Source organism: Poecile atricapillus, chromosome 26 (assembly GCF_030490865.1).
Source record: "Poecile atricapillus isolate bPoeAtr1 chromosome 26, bPoeAtr1.hap1, whole genome shotgun sequence".
NCBI classification, from domain to species: Eukaryota; Metazoa; Chordata; class Aves; order Passeriformes; family Paridae; genus Poecile; species Poecile atricapillus.
Window position 1 is genome coordinate 4,004,981 of NC_081274.1, and position 20,205 is coordinate 4,025,185.

The window sequence follows — 20,205 nt, forward strand, 5'->3', positions numbered from 1 at the left end:
CTCCTTCTGTGGTCTGCCCCAGGTAAGCGGTTGTGTCTTCTGGGCTTCATACAGGGGCTCTGCAATTAGTCCATAGTCCATGATCCACAGGCAGCACCGCTCTGTCATCCCAAGGAAAACTCACAGCTCACGCAGGTTCTGGGGTTCTGGAATGGCACAAATGGCTTGAATACGATTAGTACCCAGCTTACATTGCCCTTGTGAGATTTCACACCCCAGGTAAATCACAGTCTGTCGGGCAATTTGTGCCTTCTCTTTAGACACCTTCTATCCACTCATTCCCAGCTGATTTAAAATTTCAATTGTTACCTTTATGCAGGTGGTTTTCTCTTCTGTAGCTGTCAGTATATCATCAGCATACTGTAACAGCAGGTATTGTTCTCTGGTACTTGCCCGTTCTCAGTCCAAATCTCCAGCTCCTTAGCCAAGAGCTTAAGCTTCCAAATAGGGTTGGACTGTTCTTGTATCCTTGTGGGAGTCGTGTTCAGGTGAGCTGGGTTTTCCTTTCATTGTCTGGATTTTCCCATTCAAAGGCAAACAGTTTCCTACTTTCTTTGTCAAGGGGTATGCAGATAAAGGCATCTTTTAAATCAATTACTGTAAACCATTTCTATTTCTCTTTTATGGATGTTAACAATGTGCAAGGATTAGCTACCACTGGCTAAATATCTTTAGTTATTCCATTTATTGCTCTCAAATCCTGTACTAGTCTGTATTGGTCAACACAGAAATTTGGGCTCGAGTGTTAACTACAGAAGTAATAGGTGCACGTTTAGGACCCACTATTGTTATAATCAGTATGTCTCCAGTTTTGTTATTTCTAGTGAGCATTTTAAATACAACCAACCTCTGCCTCTCTGCTCACCCATGAGAGGCAGAGTTACCAGTTTCCCTGATTCTAAAGCTGCTTGGGCTCCACTCCCAGAAGCTGAGAAGGAGACTGCTTTGGCTCCCAGCCCAGAGCCTGTGGAGCTGTGCTGGGTTATACAATGGGGCATTCGATACAGTGAACTTGGGACAGTGCCAATTAGAAACTGCTTTACTCAACTTTTAAGTGATAAGCCATCCATTTTGTTTCTGGGGACCCCTTTCTTTATCTCTAGTGACCACCAATACGGGCGGTTAGAGATTTGTTTTCTCTTTTCTGGTTTTTCATTAAGAGAACCAATGTATCTAACACCCTTTGCTTTCTCTGATTTTTCTTCTGGGATTTTTACAGGTCCATAATTGCTACTGTAATTAATTAGCTCTTTTGCAACTTTTCTCCGTGTCCAAATTTTATGGTTCCTAGCAGGAGAACACAATTGTGACCCTGTGGGCTGAGAGGGGTTGGTGAAGGGAGTAAACCCAGGATCAGTGGAACCAGGTTGAGCAGTCGGGTTCCCAAGAAATCTGTCTAGTCTATCCACAGAGGTTATAGCTGCTATGTTTTTGGAGGAAAATTGCTGTAGGTTTAAGTGATTCTGGAAGGCCTTGAATGAAAGGGGTCATCATTTCAGTTTTCACAGGTAACAACATTGGTGATTCATAGCCAGCAATTAATTTTCTTTTGTGCATCATTTGCAAGCAGGCAGCTTTGTGAATGTTTTCAGTAGTTGGTTTGGGGTACTCACTATAGCTATAGGGTCCCCCCTTTCCAAGGGGTGAAGCCCCTCTGCCCAATAAGCTGTGTGCTGAGTTAGGGACCATGGGTTACGTCTGTCTCCTGCTGTTAAGAAGACTTCATGTCCCCAGTGCCCACTGGATTCCAGTTCCCTCAATCGAATTTGATCACCTCCAGTGAGAGACACTGGGAATACGTATTCTGTCTCTGACTCGTGAGGCAGACGCCCGTACTTCCTTTTTTTTTTTCTTTTTTTTCTTTTTTTTTTTTTTTTCCTTTTTTCTATTTTTAGTGGTTATGTGCGGATCAAGACTTTTATCATTGATATAATTATATTCTGTTTTAATTAGAGGTTTCAAACTAGAATAGCAGTGTTCCCCAGTTTTATCCAAGTTAGCTCTTTTTGAGGGTAAATTTGATTAATGAGAGGGGTTTCCCTCTCTTGTTTCTTTTAGCAAGTCAGCATTTTTTGAATTTTATTATGGAGGGCTGCTCACAACAGATTGATCTTACTTCTTTCTTCATCCAATTGTTTTTGCAAAGTTTTAACTTGGTTTTGGAGGGAGTCTATTGTAGCTTTTTCCTCACTTCTTTACTTACAGCGAGTTTCTATAGCTGCTGTAAGACAAGCTCCCAAAACTGAGCAGTGTACAGTTTTATTTTTGCCCAGTTTAAATTTTATTTCATGTTGTAAAGAACATACTCTGTCAATCACATTTTCCAAATTAAACCAATTATTAAGCACCAACTTTTCCCTCCTGGAGAAGGTCTGGCATTGTTTTTTGCTAATAGAGCATAACATGCATAAAATGCAGCTTTAACTTCTGCACTGCTGTTTTCAGTCATTTTACAAAGGGAAAAACCACTACAGGGAGGTATAAACTTAAATTATACACACACACACAACTTTTTGCTTCCCTGTTTGGGTGAAAAGACCAAATCTGCTTGGGAGGCACTCCTTCAGTTTAAAATTCTGGTTGTCTTTCTGCTACACCAAGCAGTCTAAATTCATACACACAACAACAAAAAAACAGTCCCACCCTTTTGCACTAAGAGATCTTTTGTGAAATTCTGCAGACAGAGCCCTCAAGTGAGTGTGGGGTGCTTTTCACCTCGGTGTGTGCAGTTTGTGGGAAATTCGAGTCGCCCCCCTTGCTTTCTAGACACCGCTCACTCTTTTGGGAGTGTCGGGCTGGGTGCGGCTGGAGCGAGACGTCCTTCCCCTAATACAGACTGCACAACAAACCTGCAGCCCCTTCTGTCTGTCAGAAATCCTGTCCGTGACTCCAGTTTAAATGTCAGGATTCAATAACGCCAGTGGGACTCGTGAGAGGTTTGTTTGATCTCAGAGTGCAAAAAGGACACAAAGGGATTTCAGTTTAAATAATAACAACAATAATGTACCTTTATTTTAGTGCCAACCACAAGGGTTGTGCGATAGAGGAAAGGGAGAGAGAGCGAGAGAGAGAGATAAAGAAAACAAAGTAAAGAGGGAGAGAAGAGGTTATAGCTACCAACAGATGAGAGGGGGTTGCTGGGGTCTTTTTCTGTGGGAGATCTCGCATAAATTAACTTAGTCTTATGTAATTCTTCCCCCAAAGTTACCTTGTTTCCAATGTGCTAATAAGCACCCCAAAGGAGAAGTATCCAGTATGGGAGCATTGCAGCCCAGAACCCTGCTCCATGTCACAACTACAATACACCAAATGCCGAACCTGCGACGCTTTCGCAGTCGTCTGACAGACGGTGCCTGGGCAATACCAACAGGAATTCCTTTAGCCCAACCACGCGCAGCTTTCGCTGTGTCTAACTGGCAGGCACCCAAACCAAAGTAAAGCACCTTACCTTTCTCTCCCGGGGACGTTGTGAGCAGCGGAGACGGTCGCAGCCGGATGGGCTCCCCGAGAATCCCTCGGTGCCGGCTGGAGCGTGATCGGGTCGTGAGCGAGCTCAGCAGCACTCACAGGGTCCCATCTGGGGTGCCAAAATGTTAGAGCTCAGGAACACACATAATCACAGAATGATTATATGAAGGTGCTTTATTGAAGAGCTCTGGGTGTCAGGGGTACACATACCCAAACCTGACCCGATTTGGTTTTGAGTTGAACATGTTTTTATACTCTATCCTTATATAACTTACATATTAATTATTAAACTTATATTGTTCTATTGTAAGCATTGTTTTTATCCAAGCATGGATTTCTCGTGATCTCCCCCAGCTTCCTAACATTGTTCCTCATGTTCTTTAAACAGTAATTATATCTAATCACATCTAACAGTTGTATCATTAATCATATACTGATTACACAGGTGCAGATTGAACTGATCTTTAGCGAGCACAAGGTCTAACATTTCCCAGGGCCTACTTTTCCCAGGGCTTGGCAAACTTAACTTTCTTGCTAAGTCTCCAAATTTTCTAAGATTTTAGAACCTTTTACTATCACCCCCATCGTGTCCATCTCGCTGGCGCCCTCGAGCTCCCAGCCCGGCCCCGGCCGCCTGCTCTGCTCCCTGATGGATTTCTCCCCTGCCCACATCCAGCTGAGCTGCTCCCAGGGCCAGCAGCAGCTCTCGGGCCACGTGCTGGCCACTGCCGTGCTCCCCAGCGGGGACTGGAGCCAGCAGCTCCTGGTGCTGCTGGAAACCGCCCCCGGCAATGCGGGCTCAGCTCCAGCTGCCAGGTGGAGCACGTCAGCCTGGAGCACCCCCTGAGCCGGCACTGGGGCACGGCCCGGCCCCCACAGCGCCGGGGGCAGCGGGGGAGGCACTGGGGGGGCCCAGAGGGGGATTGGGGTGTGCTGGGAGGAACTGGGAGGGAGTTACAGATAGACTGGTTTAAACTGGGGAAGGGATTGAGGTGCTTAGGATGGCGGGGAAGGGGTTTGAAGGATGTTGGGGAGTTTGTGATGAGGTTCTGGGGGTGCTGGTGGACCCTGGGAGGGAGTTTGGGGGTGCTGGGTGTCACTGGGAGGGATCTGAGTGAGCCTGGAGGAGATGGAAGGAGATTGGGCATTGGAAAGCAGGGATTGGGATGAGGTTGGTTGTGCTGGGAAGAGACTGGGAGGGTTCCTGATGAGTCCTGGTGGGGCTGGAAGGGACTGGGAGAGGGTTTGGAGGTCCTGGGGCAGTGGGGGGAAATTGGGAGGGGGCTGTGGGATCCTGAGAGGAACAGGAGGGGCTCTGGTGGGTCCTGGGGAGGCTGGGAAGAGACTGGGAGTGATTTACCAAAATAGCAATATTGATCTGGTATCAACATCAATCTGTTAATGGACAAAAAACTTCTCCAACAGTTTAAAGTTACAAAGTGGATGTTTAATCACAGCACTGGGCGAGTGCAGGAGTCACCCCTTAATACACACTGCAAGTTGACAAAAGCTTCCAGTGTCTATTTATTTAAAAAATCTTGAATTTCCAAAAGATGAATATATATTATTACTAATACATATTCACAATTCTAACACCTCCCATGCTCCACTTTGGATTAAAATGCACAGTAATGAGTTTAAAATGTCATTATGCCTGCGTGGTGGGCTCCCTAATTTGAGGAGAGGGTCGTTTTGGTGAGGAGGGGTCATCAAGAGATGAAGGAAAACCGCTCTTCCTCACTCTCACCTTTCTACCTTTACAATGGTGGACATTACAAGTGACATTTGGTACAACTCCAGTTTCCTCCCCTGTGACGTTTAAATGGGTTTCCAGATGTAAGGTCTGTGATCTTCCTGAACCCGTTTATCAGTTTCTCTTTTCTCATTACAAGCACAGCTGAACATACAATGAAAAGTAATTTTTTGCTTAAGTTCAAGATTCATTATCTCAAATCCTGTTTCTCGCTTCATCATTAACTCTAACTGCTTCCAGCAAGGCCAATCTCTAGCTAAGAACTCAAATTCTAGTAAAATTCTTCATTTTTTACAATTAGTGACTCCAAAGGAGGTTTCACAGGGTCTTGGGTGGGCTGGGGGAGACTGGGAGGGTCCTTGGAGGGGCTTGAGGTGTCTGTGAAAGCTTTTGGGGGTCCTGACCACTGCAGACCCCCCAGGGATGCTGTCGGACACTGCTCACAGCTGATGGGGATCGGGGGCTTTTTGCTGGGATTTGTTTTCCTGGTGCTGGGGGCTCGGCTTCTGCCTGAGCAAAAAGGTGAGGGGGGGCCCCGGGGGTCGTGTCCTCCCTCCCCCATAACGTGTGTGTTCCCTTCAGGGACCCCCACTCTGGTGTCACCCCCTTTTCTCTGCCCACAGAGCTCCTGAGGCAGCAGGAAAAGGTTCACTAGGATTGAAATTAACAAATTCACTCTCCCCAAGGAATTCCCATTGTTAGTCTATGTCCCAATGTTGTTCCTGCCCCTGATTTCATCCAGGTGCCCACAGGGAGCCAGGAAGATGTGGAGCCTCCCAGCCAGGTGTCTTCCCAACACGGATCACCAGGAGCACGGATCACCAGGGCTCTGCCCAACGGGGGTCACTGGGGATCATCCAACGCTGATCCTCCCATGGGGGATGGAGCTGGAGCAGCGCACGAAGCTCTTCCCGCACTCGGGGCACTCGCAGGGCTTCCCTTACTGGTGCTTCTGTTGGTGTCGGGTCAAGTGAGAGCTGGTGGAGAAGCTCTTCCCACACTGGGGACACTCGTAGGGCCTCTCCCCACTGTGGATGCGCCGGTGGACGGTGAGGGTGGAGTTGCGGTTGAAGCCCTTCCCGCAGTCGAGGCAGCGGAAGGGCCTCTCCTCTGTGTGAATCCGCTCATGTAGGAGGACATGGGAGCTGGTCCGAAACCTCTTCCCACACTCGGGACACTCGTAGGGCCTCTCCCCAGTGTGGATGCGCTGGTGTGCCCTCAGACTGGAGCTCTGACCAAAATTCTTCCCACATTCCAAGCAGGTGTAGGGCCGTTCCCCCGTGTGGATCACCTGGTGTATCATCAGTTCAGAGATAGCTCTGAAGCTCTTCCCACATTTCCCACACTCATAGGGTCGTTCCCCAGTGTGGATCCTCTGGTGAGTCCACAGGTTGGAGCTCTGGCTGAAGCTCTTCCCACATTTCCCACACTCGTAGGGCTTTTCCCCAGTGTGGATCCTGTGGTGCTCGATCAGTTGGGAGCTCGTTCTGAAGCCCTTCCCACATTCCAAGCACTTGTGGGGCTTCTCCCCCAGCTCTGAGCTCTGGCTGGATCTCTGGCCGTGTTTCTGGCACTGGGGGGATCTTTCCTCCTCGCAGCTCCCTGGACTGGGTTTGCAGCCCCTCCTCGTGCGGGATCTCTGGGGCTTTTCCTCCTCCTCTTCCATCTGGACAAAATTTGGGAATGAAAATTCCTGGTTAGGAGAAAAAAAAGAGAGGAGAGTGCCTTGGGCTGGGGGGTGCCTCTGTTGGGAAGGTAGAATTAGAAAGAAATTATAAATATGACTCTTTGGCCAGAAAGGCTAAAGGAGAAATACAAATGAAAGCACAGTTTGAATAATTCAAATAAACCAGGCTGGTGTGCCAGAACACGTTCTTTCCCCCAATAAAACTAAGCTGAGACCCCTCTTCCCAGCCTTAAAAGAAAGGTCTGAAGGACCCTGAGATAAAACAGCGATTTCTATAGGTCGCACACAAATGTTACTGTATTAGTATACTTAGAAAGATTGGTTAGTAAAGGAATAGAATATTCAATGTATAGGTTATACAAGTAATTGTAAAAGAGAGTTCTCTCTCTTGGCTCTCTTAGTCTCTCTTAACTCTTGGCTCTCTTGCTACTCTCTCTTGGCTCTCTCTCTGCTCTCTTGTTTCTCTTAGCCTTCTTGCCTCATACTTTCTACACTCTTGCTGCTCTCTTTTTCCTGCTCTTCTTTATCCCTTTTTCCCGTCTCTCTCACTTCTGTTCTGTTACTCTCTTTCTTAACAATCTTAAAGTCTTGAACTCATGTATTCATATTTTACCCCCTTTTGTATTGTTCTCTCCGAGCCTGCTTTGCGCTCTACCTGTTGGCTCATAGCAGGCTCTCTCTCTCTCTCTCCCATGCCCTGAAATAAACTACTAACATCTAACTCGACTATAGAGGTCTCTGCCGTGTCTCAGACCGTCCACCCCCGATGCGTCTCCTACGTGCCTCCTTGCCCAGGTTCGTCTCAGAAAGACATTGGGCATCTTGCGTCTGTAAGAACCTCAAAAACACCAAGATTCAGCCCAAACAACAAAACACAGATCAAAAACCAACCAAACAACAAGATTCAGCCAAAACCCCCTGCACAATAGAAAGGTTCAGCCCCTGCAAGAAACCAAAGCACCAACGTTTACCACAATAAGGCTCAGAAACACCAAGATTCAGCCCCATCAAAATCGTGGATCGCCCACTCTGGTCACCCGCTGCATGTGGGGAGGCAACGAACCTGGGGCTGGGGGAGCTGCAGATTCAGGGATGAACTTTGTGCTGCTTCCTCTCCCTGCTCCTCCTCCTCCTCCTCCTCCTGTGTCCCTACTCGACCTCACATTCCTCCTCCTCCTTCTGCACAACCCCAGGTACATATTTTGACCATTTTGTTCCTCAGCCCTGCTTCTCCTTCCCTTCTCCTCCTGCCCCCAGGCCCAGCACCCACTGCCGGCTCCCTCTTCCCCCCCACTCCCACAGCATCCCACCGCAGGGGCACGGATGGAGCTGGGCCAGCTCGGCCTGGGGCAGCGCTGGGCTCTCGGCCGCTTCCGCCCGCACTCGCTCCCCACTGCAGCCGCTCCCGCCACCACAGCGCGGGGGGGCCCGGCCTTGGCGCTCCCCCCTCCCACCTCCCCAAATTCCCCTCAAGGGGGGCGCCAAGGCCCGGGGGGGAGGGGCGCAGCTGGGCTCCAGCTGGGGAACGCTGGCAGCTGCGGCTCTGCCTGGACACTGATGAGTCATCAGCGCCGCGCGCTCTGATTGCCTCAGCCCTGCCTGAGCCCTGCGCCTGCACCAAGGGGGGACACCCTGCTCCAGGGGGGATGGCCCCAAAACGGGGGAACCCCAGTAAAGGAACAACAACAAAGGCTCTTTACAAACTGATCCCGTCAACCTCATTGGACATAGGGCCAGAGACGTGGACATAAGGAAGTGACAGGAGGAGCCTTCAGCTGCACAAAATGTTATGAATTGATGACACAGACTGCTGCTCAGCCAAGCTCCTGCTAAATTCATCAACTTCCAGAAGAACAACAAAGACTTAACACAGCCATCAATATCGTTAGCTATACAAAAGTGGGGTGCATATTAAGGGGGTATGTTGGAGGTGCATTGGAAAGTCTGTACTATTACAGTACATCTACCAATGGGGAGAGGGAGATGTGGCCAAGAAAATTGGGATGAAAAGGAGGCAGTGTCCTCCAACAACAGGAGAAATCTCATTAGAAATGTCCCATGGCCTCAACCCTTTTTTATGAATGAAATTACTTTTACAGGACTCCTCTGTCTTCCTTGTGGACAGAAACCTCTGGGGATGTCAATTTTTCCACACACCTTGGGGCTCCTCCGCAATTCCTTCCACCGTCCGGGCCGGCGGGCACTGAGTGCAGCTGAAGGTGCCTCACCCAGTTTGGGGGATCGGCTCCCTCGGCTGGCGGCGGCACCGGGGATTGATTGGGTACCCGAGAGCGAGCAGGAGACAGACGAGGGACGGATCAGGGCGGCTCTCAAGAGTCGGCAGGGAGAGAGCACTGAAAATCTCAGCAGTGACTACAGTGGCATCTTCGGGGAGTAAACATGGCAGGGCACCCAGGGAGGGGACAAAAGGGAAAGCCAGAATGGGGTCCCAGCAAAAGGGATGAGGATCCCAAAATATCTCTCAAGGGTCCCTTGGGAGCATGTGGACGTCGTTTGCACATTCTCCCAGAGCGAACTAGGGACATGGACACCCAGGGGGGCAATAAGGGAAGGCCAGAAGGGATTTAGACAACAGGGGATGGATGGGGTTGGTGTGCTGGGAAGGGATTGGCTGAAGGGGAGTGTGCAGGAATGTGCTTAAGGCAAGAAGCAGCAGGAGGAATCTATGGGGTAAGAAAAACAATTATAGAAAAGAGGAAAAAGAGAAAAATACTGAGGATTGGGATGTTTTTCAGAAGGGTCTTATCCTCAGAATTTGCCAGCTGACTCAGATGCTTTGTATCCCAGTTTTCCAGGACAGGAAAACAAGGAGGTGAGGATTTCAGGGGGTTTCTCTGAGCTGGGAGTGGCAGGAGCGGGCGCAGAGCTGCGGCACCGGGAGCACGGGCTGGGGGCCTGTGGGGAGCTGTGGGGCCGGGCCGGGGCTGTGGGGCAGCCGGGGCTCAGCGCCGGGCGCTGCCTGAGCCCAGCACCCCCCGGGCAGGGCCGGCAGTGGCCCCCGGCCCCCAGGAGGCTGCGGGACGCCCCGGCCGCTGCCCGGCCCCGTGGAGCTGCCGGCCCTGCCCGCCGGGGGGGCCGCCTTTGGACACTGCGGCAGGACAGGGACCGGCTCTGGGATACGGGCAGGGGAGGGGAGCCTCAGCACAGCCAGCACCAGGAAGGAACAGCTCAGAAATGGGGATTACACCTGCAAGGATCCAGATGATCTTTTAAGGATCACAAGCACCTGGCACAAGCATTGCCCTCCTGGCCAGGGGACAGCCCACCCAAACAGCCCCTGGCAAGGAATCAGCCTTCCAGCTGCAGGGCACAAGGACACTGCAAGCACAGACAGGAGCACCCTCAGCACCAGCAAGTCCAGCCCTTGATGGACACGGATTCTTAGCGCTCTCACAGCTCCCATTCCACCAGGGACCCACCACACTGCAGCCCTTGGGAACATCCAGGGTGGCTCTGGATCCAGAGGAGACCTTTCCTGATGGACACAGGGGCCTCTCCATCCACTCGGAATCTTACACCTAAAGGTGTTAGGGAATATTTTAATTATTAAGGCACTAAGTGGGAAAGATGAGTGGGTGTGTTTTATTCAGCCACTATTAGCAGATGTTGGGGATGGGTTTGAAATGCAGGAATTTTTATTTGCCCACAATTCTGATTGTAATTTACTGGGAAGGGATTTGATGGCTAAATTGGGAATGCAGATTAATGTTGCAAAAGATGATACAGAGGCTGGTTCTGTTCTACCTCTGTGTCAAATGTCTGGCAGAGCCACGGCTGAAGTGAGCCCAGAAGTGTGGGCAGCCCCAGGGAAATTGGCAAAATTAGATATGGAGCCTCTCCAAATTTCCCTGAAGCAACCAGGACAGGAGGTGTCAAAAAGCAATCCCCTGCTCCAAGGGAGGGAAGGAAGGGCTCACAGCCTGTCTGTGAGTCCTGCTCAAGGCACGGCTTGGGGAGCCAGGGATGGCTCCCTAGAATGCTCCTATCCTGCCAAACAAGAAATCCAATGGAATCCACACAATGCTGCAGGACCCAAGAAGAAGAAATGAGATGATGAAACCGAGGCACCCCACACTCTCAGATCCTTACACCATCCTCAACCAGGTGCCCTCCTCACACTGCTGCCATTCAGAACTTGATGCAAAAGATGCTTTCTGGGGATCTGCCCACTTCCACAGGATGCAAACAGAATTCTGCCTTGGGCTGGCAACAAGAGGTAGAAGGGAAAATGCTCAAGACATGGACGGTCCTTCTGCAGGGATGCATGGAAGCACCGGCCTGATTGGGGCAAGCCTTGCAGGAAATATCAAAGGAATTGACCTCACCCCCAGGGACTGGCTTAATGCAGGATGTGGATGACTTGATCCAGTCAGGAGAACAAGGAGAAGAGGTAGAGGAAGCCTCTGTGAAATGGCTTCATTGTCAGGCAAAAAAACAGCTCAGAGTATCTGAAAAAAAAGAAAGAGCAAATGGTAGAGAAAATGGTTAAATATTTGAGACCTATTTTGACTGAAAATTTGTCTTGTATTGACCCTGAGAGGGTTCAGGGAATCTCAGAAATAATGTTACCCAGGACTAAAATGGAGCTGGAACAATTCTTAGGATAATTAAGGAAATGCAGGAGCTGGACTGAGGATTCTCTCTTCTAGCCTGAGCATTGTACGACTTTTCTAGCCCCAGATAGCCTCAATGTTATGGAGTGGACATAAGAAAGAGAACAAAACTTAACAAAATGAAAAAAATAAAATGATTGATGCCCCAGCCATGGCTCTTCCAGACTCAGAAATCTGAATTGGAAGGGAATATTAAACAGGCCAGCCCTGAGCCTGCACTGAAGGCAACGCAGCAGCAGCCAGGGCTCCCCAGCGTGGGAAGCCCCTGGGCCTGCCCACAGATCCTCTGCTCAAATCCTCGGCCTGGGCACCCTCCTTTGCCATCTCCAGCCACTGCGGGACAATCCTTGCTCTCACTCTTGCAGCTTCAGCCCTTTCTGTGCCTGCCCTCGCCACAGCTGCTGGGGAAGGCACCGGGACAATTCCACTCTGCCTCTCAATTCCACTCACACTCTGCCCTGCCTGGGATTAGCTGCTGCCAAAATAGACCAACTTTAAAATGGCTTCAAATCTTATTTCTCTGCTCACACAAGGTTTGCCTTTGCCTTGGGGAAAGGAATTTTAAAGGTGTCTTTTAAGGGATGTTCCACCACTCAGCAGAGATGAAATTAACATCTCAACAGACTGGGAATAGCCCAAAAGATTCTCCCTAAGATAATGACCATCAACAAAACATCCACACCCAGCAGCAAACATCAACCAACATCCACCCCAGACACTGCCCCAGGCACAGCTGGAGACACCTGGTCTGGAAAAGGCTGAGCAGGAAATCCAGGAGTGCCCACCTAATTCACATCACAGGCACAGAAATCCGGCTGCAACAGGAAACCAAATCCTAACAACTCCACACCTTCAAACCAATGAACATTAAACCAAGGGATTTCTATGGGGTCAGACTGTATAAAGTTTTGGAAAAATCTAGTCAAACTCATGTGTCATGGAATGATTTTCTCTGCACACCCAGCCTATGTGTGCATGAAATTATTCCTGTTGCACATCCTGACCAGAATCAAGTAACACCTTATTTCTCTAAAGACACTGTTAAAGAGGTTTTGCTTTTCACAGTTTCAGTGAAAGGATTACACTGTTAGAATAATTTTTCATAATAATTTTACTTCTATATTGTTCGTTCTGTTTGGGACAATGTTGTGAGAATCACTTTTTAATTTTAGCAGAAGAAAAAGAAAACACTTGATTGCTTTGTAATTTTTCTTTTTATGTTTGTGTGTGATTCGTAGTGATGGCAAAATGATGGTATGAGTTATCTTATGTTCACCTTTAAGCTGCACTTTGAAAAACTAGAAGAGCTTTAAAGGTGACCCTTTAACTCGTAAACCTTTAATAGAATATTTTTTGTCACAAAAAGAAAAGGACCAAAGGCACCAGCAGGGAATTGGGGAGAACACTTGAATCACCCACAGCTGCCCTGGAAGAGAAGCTTTGTTCCAGGCAGCCAGGAGAGAAGCTTTAGAAATGCAAATTAACACTGATGGCCCAAAGCCTGCACAATGGCCCAGGGGCTTCCTGCCTGCAGGAGGAATTGGAATAATTCCCTCTGCCCCTCAGCCCAAGCTCTGCCTGCTTGCACAGATGGAATTTGCACAGCTAAAGGCACAGCCCATTGTGAGGATATCTGACTCTGCAACACCAATTGGTTAAGCTGCAAAGGAAAACAGAAAATAGAGAATGTTGTGAAAATTTCAGTAAAACAAGTGGGGGGGAATCATCCCTGTCCCCACTCCAACATGTGCTGTCACTGTCTATGTTATATAGGGTGTATCAGACCACTGGGGTTTATTTGCTACCACAAGTTCAGGGAAATCAGTTGGGAATCCAAGTATGTGATGATTTAATGAGAGAAAAGCTGACAATTGATGCAGCCCTGGCTGGAGTGAAACAGAAATTAAAAATTAGGAAATAAACACAAAGAAATGCTTGACTAAAAGGGGGGTTGGACAAAAACCATACCCTGACAGTCTGATCCACAAGAACAAGAAAAGAGTCAGACTGCAAGTCAAGATAAGGAGCCAGAATACACAAACAAGATGCAAAGACAAAGGCACCACAAGATAAAGGAGATTCTTCAGACCCTGTGCAGGAAAGAAGGGATTTAAAGTTCCAAAAGGTGGCCAGAGGAATGAAAGGGGCATGGAGTTAATTGTAATATGAAGTGAGGAAAAGCAGAGTTAAAAAATGAATATGTACTAGGCGTATCTTGTAAACCTAGTCTGTAAAAGATAAAAAGAGAAAACCAAATCAAAAAGGTGTGCATGCTTTTCGGAGGAGATATCCCCCATGCATCTCAGTGCTGAATAAATTCATACCTACTCTTATAACTACTCTGCGAGTTATAGAGCTCTTTTTATTTCGCATATCCGGAGGGAGCACCCAAAACTGGGGAAAAGACGAACGATCACCAGAACAAATCCTGCAACACCATGGACCAGACCCTGGGAACCCTGATGAATTCATATCAGGTACCAGAGAAACCATTTATCATTTCAATGGCATAATTAGATTACAGGATGTCATTGAAATAATAACCAACCACACAGCTCCAGCTCCTGACCTTCCTCCCAACCAATCCACTCAGATGAGGAACACAACATTTCACCATGGGATGGGATCACATTATCTTTTAGCAGAAAATCGAGGCAGAGTTTGTGGAAAAGTTAAGTAACTCAAACTACTCTTGGCAGATAGATGGCAATGGAAAAGCAGTAAAACAGATAACAAAGGAAACAGCAAAGCAGGTCATGTACTTGTCCAAACGTGGAAAGGATGGGAATGGGACACGGTTTTGTGCTTCCCTCACAGACCATGGGTTAAACAAATGCTGTTTCTCCTCTCATGTGCTACAGCAACTCTCATCTTTTTACCATGCACCACACCTTGCTGAGTGCAGCTCATTCAGCAGCTGAGCAAGGGGATGCAGGTGGCAGCCAGGCCTCCTGAGCCACAAACGGCTACAAAAGGACAGAGAATGAGGGCACTGAGAGCAATCCCAAAACCAAAGAACACCCAGGAAGAAAAAACACAGGCAATGAGTGAATCTGCTTGGAGACAGGGCCAGGGACTTGCACATAAGGAAGGAATGGGAGAAATAATCAGTTTCAGAAAATGTTACTAATTGACAAGGACTGCTGCTCAGACCAAGTCCCAACACACTCCTGAACTTCCAGAAGAACAAACACTTCACAGAGCCAGGAATATCGGGTGTTATACAAAAAGGACATGCAGCAGGCGGATCGGGAAGGCTGAACCTTCCAAGCACCTCCGCCAGTGTTGGGCAAAGGGACAGGGACATGCGGCCGGGAAAATCAGGACAAAAACGAGGCCGCGTCCTCCAACAACTGGAGAGAGCGCACGGCAAATGGCCCATGGCCTCTCCCTTTGGGCAGCAATAAAGTCACTCGCACACCACTCCTCTGGCTCCTTGGGCCACACAAACCTCTGGCGCCGGGAATTTTCCCGCCCAGCCCCGGGCACAGCGCAGCCACCTCCGGCCTCCCGACACGAAGCGGGACGAGCCAGCGCTGCTCCGCCACCGCCTCCTGCCGAGGCCCCAGCGGCAAGGAGACCGCGGGCAGCCGCTCCCGCAGCGCCCTCAGCCCAGGGCCAACACGGGCCGGCCACGGCACAAGCCACCCGCCACAGCCCCCTGCCGCCCCCTCCCGGGCCCGCAGCGAGCCCCGAGCCCCCGCAGAACCGAGCGCGGCTCCCACCTGCGATGGCCGGGGCCGCCTCCGAGCTCCGCCGCCGCCTCACCGGGCTCCGGCCGCTGCTGCCGCCGCTGCCGGGCCCGTACAGACGCTCCGGCAATGGCGGCTCTCCTGCCCCACGGCCGCCCTGGGGGCGCCAGCGGGGCCGGGCTTGTCCCCGCTCTGCCCAATCAGCGCGCGCCAGAGCCACGAGTGACGGCAGAAGCAGCCAATCGCAGCCAGCGGCGGGCTCTGCACACGGCACGGACTGGCCTGCCTTGGGCTGAGCTCCGCCATTTCTCGTTAGCCTGGGCTGAGGAGCGGCCCCGGCGCTGGGCCCGGCCCGGGCAGGAGGCCAAGGAAGCGCCGCTGCGCTGAAGCGCCGGGAGCTCGGGGTGCCCGGGAGCTGAGGGCGCTGCGAGCTGGGGGTGAGTCCGGGATGGAGCAGGGCTATGCCGGAGCGAGGCCAAAACTGTGTGACTCTCCTTCCTGCCCTGGGCGGGGAGCAGAACACACAAGGAAAGGCTCGGGGGTCTGGATGAGGGTGGGGACAGTTCAATCCTTGGTCACGGGCACAGCACTCCTGACTTGGGGAAATTAATTGAATTTATTGTCCGACATATCAGGACAAACAAATGAGAAGTAAAGTAATTCCTACGGAAATCCATCTTCCCCCCAGCTCTCCCTCCTTCCCGGGCTTAACTTTGTGCCCCTCTCCGTCCCCCTCCCCGCCCAGAGGCACAGGGATGGGGGTCACAGTCAGGTCATGTCAGTGCCTCCCCCTGAGGGACAGGAATCCTTGTCCTGCTGCAGCCTGGGGTCCCTGCCAGGGGCCAGAGTCCCTCAGGACCAGGCTGCTCCAGCGGGGATCGCCAGGGGGATCCCCGAGTCCGGCCAGGAGCCACTTCCATGGCTCTGCAGGGGCTTCCCCCGGGCTCGGGGCCTCTCTCAGGCACCCCCTGCTCCGGCCCGGCCTCATTGCCCCCCTCACCCCCCCATGCAGCGAGTGCCCGGGCAGGGAGATCCACGATTTTCACGGGGCTGAATCTTGGTGTTTCTGAGCTTTATTGGGCTAAATGTTGGTACTTTGGTTTCTTGTGAGGGCTGAACATTTCTATTTTGGAGGGGATTTTGAGTGAATCTTGTTTGATGAGTTTTTGATCTGTTTTGATGTTTGGAGGGTGTTTGGGCTGAATCTTGGTGTTCTGGAGATTTTTCCAGATACAAGATGCCCAGTGATTTTCTGAGATGAACTTGGACAAGGAGGAATCCCCAGCCCAAGGCGCTCTCCTGTTGTTTTTTTCTCCCCAGCCAGGATTTTACGTTCCCAAGCCGTGTCCAGATGGAGGAGGAGGAGGAAAAGCCCCGGAGATGCTGCACGAGGAGGGGCTGCAAACCCAATCCAAGGAGCTGCGAGGAGGAAAGACCCTCCCTGTGCCACGAACACGGCCAGAGATCCAGCCGGAGCTCAGAGCTGGGGGAGAAGCCCCACAAGTGCTTGGAATGTGGGAAGGGCTTCAGCTACAGCTCTGACCTGATCCAGCACCAGGTGATCCACACTGGGGAAAAGCCCTACGAGTGTGGGGAATGTGGGAAGAGCTTCAGCCAGAGCTCCACCCTGAGGAGTCACCAGGTGATCCACACTGGGGAACGGCCCTACACCTGCTTGGAATGTGGGAAGAGCTTTGGGTGGAGCTCTGGCATGAGAAAACACCAGCGCATCCACACTGGGGAGAGGCCCTACGAGTGTCCCGAGTGTGGGAAGAGGTTTCAGACCAGCTCCAATGTCCTCATACATGAGCGGATTCACACAGAGGAGAGGCCCTTCCGCTGCCCCGACTGCGGGAAGGGCTTCAAGCAGAACGGCAACCTCATCAGGCACCGGCGCATCCACAGTGGGGAGAGGCCCTACGAGTGTCCCCAGTGTGGGAAGAGCTTCTCACAGAGATCTAACTTGACCAAACACCAACGGAGGCACCAGTAAGGGAAGCCCTGCGAGTGCCCCGAGTGCGGGAAGAGCTTCGTGCGCTGCTCCAGCTCCATCCCCCATGGGAGGATGGGCGTTGGATGATCCCCAGTGACCCCCGTTGGGCAGAGCCCTGGTGATCCGTGGTCCTGGTGATCCGTGTTGGGAAGACACCTGGCTGGGAGGCTCCACATCTTCCTGGCTCCCTGTGGGCACCTGGATGAAATCAGTGGAATGGAAATCCAACAGGATACAGAATGACAGTGGGAATTGTTGACTTTCAATCCTCAAGAACCTTTTGCCTCAGGAGCTGTGTGGGCAGAGAAAAGGGGGTGACACCGGACATGGGGGCCCCGAGGGGAGCACACAGGCTCTGTGGGGGGGGAGGACACGACCCCTGGGACCCCCCCTCACCTTCCTGTACAGGCAGAAGCCGAGCCCCAGTGCCAGGAAGATGAAGGCCAACATGGAGCCGCCCATCCCCGTTAGCCTCTTGCTGCGGGTGGCATTTCACGGCATCCCTGGGGCACCTGCCGGCGTCAGGACCCCCAAAACCTCTCACAGACACCCCAACCTCCTCCAAGGACCCTCCCAGTCTCCCCCAGCCCACCCAGGACCCTTTGAAAACTCTTTTGGAGTCACTAATTTTAAACAATTAAGAATTAGAGAAAAATTATAGATTATGGCTAGTGATAGGCCTTGCTGGAACTAGTTAGAGCTAATGATTTAAGTGAGAAGCAGGATTTGAGATAATGAATCTCAGACTTAGGTAAAAAATTACTTTTCATTGTATGTTTCTTCAGCTGTGCTTATAATGTGAAAAGAGAAATTGATAAACAGGTTCAGGAAGATCAGAGACCTTACATCTGGAAACCCATTTCAAAGTCACAAGGAAGGAAATTGGAATTGTACCAAATGTTATTTGTAATGTCCACCATTGTAAAGGTAGAAAGGTGAGAGTGAGGAAGAGCGGTTTTCCTTCATCTCTTGATGACCCCTACATGCCAAAATGACCCTCTCCTCAAATTACAGAGCCCACCATGCGGGCATAATGACTTTTTAAATCATTACCGTGCATTTTCACCAAACCTGGGGAATGGGAAGTGTTAGCATTATGCATTTCTATTGATATGTATTAGTATTTTGGAAATTCAAGACTTGTAAATAAATAGACACTGGAATCTTTTGTCAACTTGCAGTGTGTATTAAGGGGTGACTCCTGCACTCGCCCAGTGCTGTGATTAAACATCCACTTTGTAACTTTAAACTGTTGGAGAGGTTTTTTGTCCATTAACAGATTGATGTTGATACCGGATCAATATCGCTATTTTGGTAAATCACTGCCAGTCTCTTCCCAGCCTCCCCAGGACCCACCAGAGCCCCTCCTGTTCCTCTCAGGATCCCACAGCCCCCTCCCAATTTCCCCCCACTGCCCCAGGACCCCCAAACCCTCTCCCAGTCCCTTCCCAGCCCCACCAGGACTCATCAAGACTCCTCCCAGTCTCTTCCCAGCACAACCAACCTCATCCCAATCCCTGCTTTCCAATGCCCAATCTCCTTCCAGCTCCTCCAGGCTCACTCAAATCCCTCCCAGTGACACCCAGCACCCCCAAACTCCCTCCCAGTGTCCACCAACACCCCCAGAACCTCATCCCACCCTCCCCAACATCTTCTAATCCTTTTCTCAGCCATTTTTGACCCCCAAACCCCTCTCCCAGTTTAAACCAGTCTATCTCAAACTCCCTCCCAGTTCCTCCCAGCACACCCCAATCCCCCTCTGGGCCCCCCCAGTGCCTCCCCCGCTGCCCCCGGCGCTGTGGGGGCCGGGCCGTGCCCCAGTGCCGGCTCAGGGGGTGCTCCAGGCTGACGTGCTCCACCTGGCAGCTGGAGCTGAGCCCGCATTGCCGGGGGCGGTTTCCAGCAGCACCAGGAGCTGCTGGCTCCAGTCCCCGCTGGGGAGCACGGCAGTGGCCAGCACGTGGCCCGAGAGCTGCTGCTGGCCCTGGGAGCAGCTCAGCTGGATGTGGGCAGGGGAGAAATCCATCAGGGAGCAGAGCAGGCGGCCGGGGCCGGGCTGGGAGCTCGAGGGCACCAGCGAGATGGACATGCTGGGAACACTGGGAGAGAGTGGAGACAGAGTGGGATCAGCTGGGGGGGAACTGGGAGAGATGGGTGAGGAGTGGTATGGCATTGGGAGGGACTGGGAATGGACTGGGAGGGACTGGGGTGGCACTGAAAGAGATGAAAGTGGATACTGGGACACTGGAAGAGGGTGTGGACTTCTGGGAGTGGAGTGGGAATGAATTCGAAATGGACTGGGAATGGGCTAAAAAGGAGTAGGAGGGACTCTGGGGCTTCTGGGCGGGACTGTGGTGGCACTGGGAGGGACTGTGGTGGCACTGGGAGGGACTGGGAATGAAGTGCGCGGCACTGGGAGGCCGAGTCCAGCGCGGGGCTCTCGGCTCTGTGGATCTGCCCGGCAACTGATGAGTCATCAGAGAGACGCGCTCTGATTGGCTGAGGGACGGCAGATCCACGGAGGGGCGAGATGGACAGGCGGGGTCACTGGGAGTGACTGGGTGTCCTGGGGTGACTTTATGATACTGGTATCCCCAATCGTCTGGTTTATGTTATATATTAAGTTCTGCACCTTTAAGACTGACTCTGAGAGCAAGAGAGGGGGGTAGAAGAAGCTGCAGTTTGTGTTAAAGAAAACATCACTCCCACACATCTCGCTCCTGGACTGTGTTGTCTGCAGCACGGACAGACAGCGGGACAGAGCTTCTCCCTGGTTTTTAGTTATTTTTAGCTAGCTGAGGCAGAGTTCCCCGGACCTTTGTTTTTTCCCTTTTTTCTGGATCTGTGCAAGCCTGCTCTGGACTGAACACCCAGCCAAACCCCGGGAGCTCACGCCTGTGGCCCACCGGGGCCTGGGCCTCGGCACTTTCCAGCGCCGGAGGGACTGATAAGAACCTGAGCGAGCCGAGCTACACCAC

The 20,205-nt window shown here is 51.2% G+C and overlaps 1 protein-coding gene and 2 pseudogenes across 1 annotated transcript in view; 1 reads left to right on the forward strand and 2 right to left on the reverse strand.

Annotated features, from left to right (window-relative positions):
* Window positions 1-20,205, forward strand: part of LOC131588452 (zinc finger protein 208-like) — a 443,404-nt pseudogene that overhangs the window by 100,873 nt on the left and 322,326 nt on the right.
* LOC131588621 (gastrula zinc finger protein XlCGF49.1-like) overlaps window positions 1-20,205 on the reverse strand; it is a 243,448-nt gene that overhangs the window by 66,677 nt on the left and 156,566 nt on the right. The gene's annotated exons all lie outside the window — the stretch shown is intronic.
* On the reverse strand, window positions 5,493-7,729 carry LOC131588412 (zinc finger protein 239-like; annotated as a pseudogene).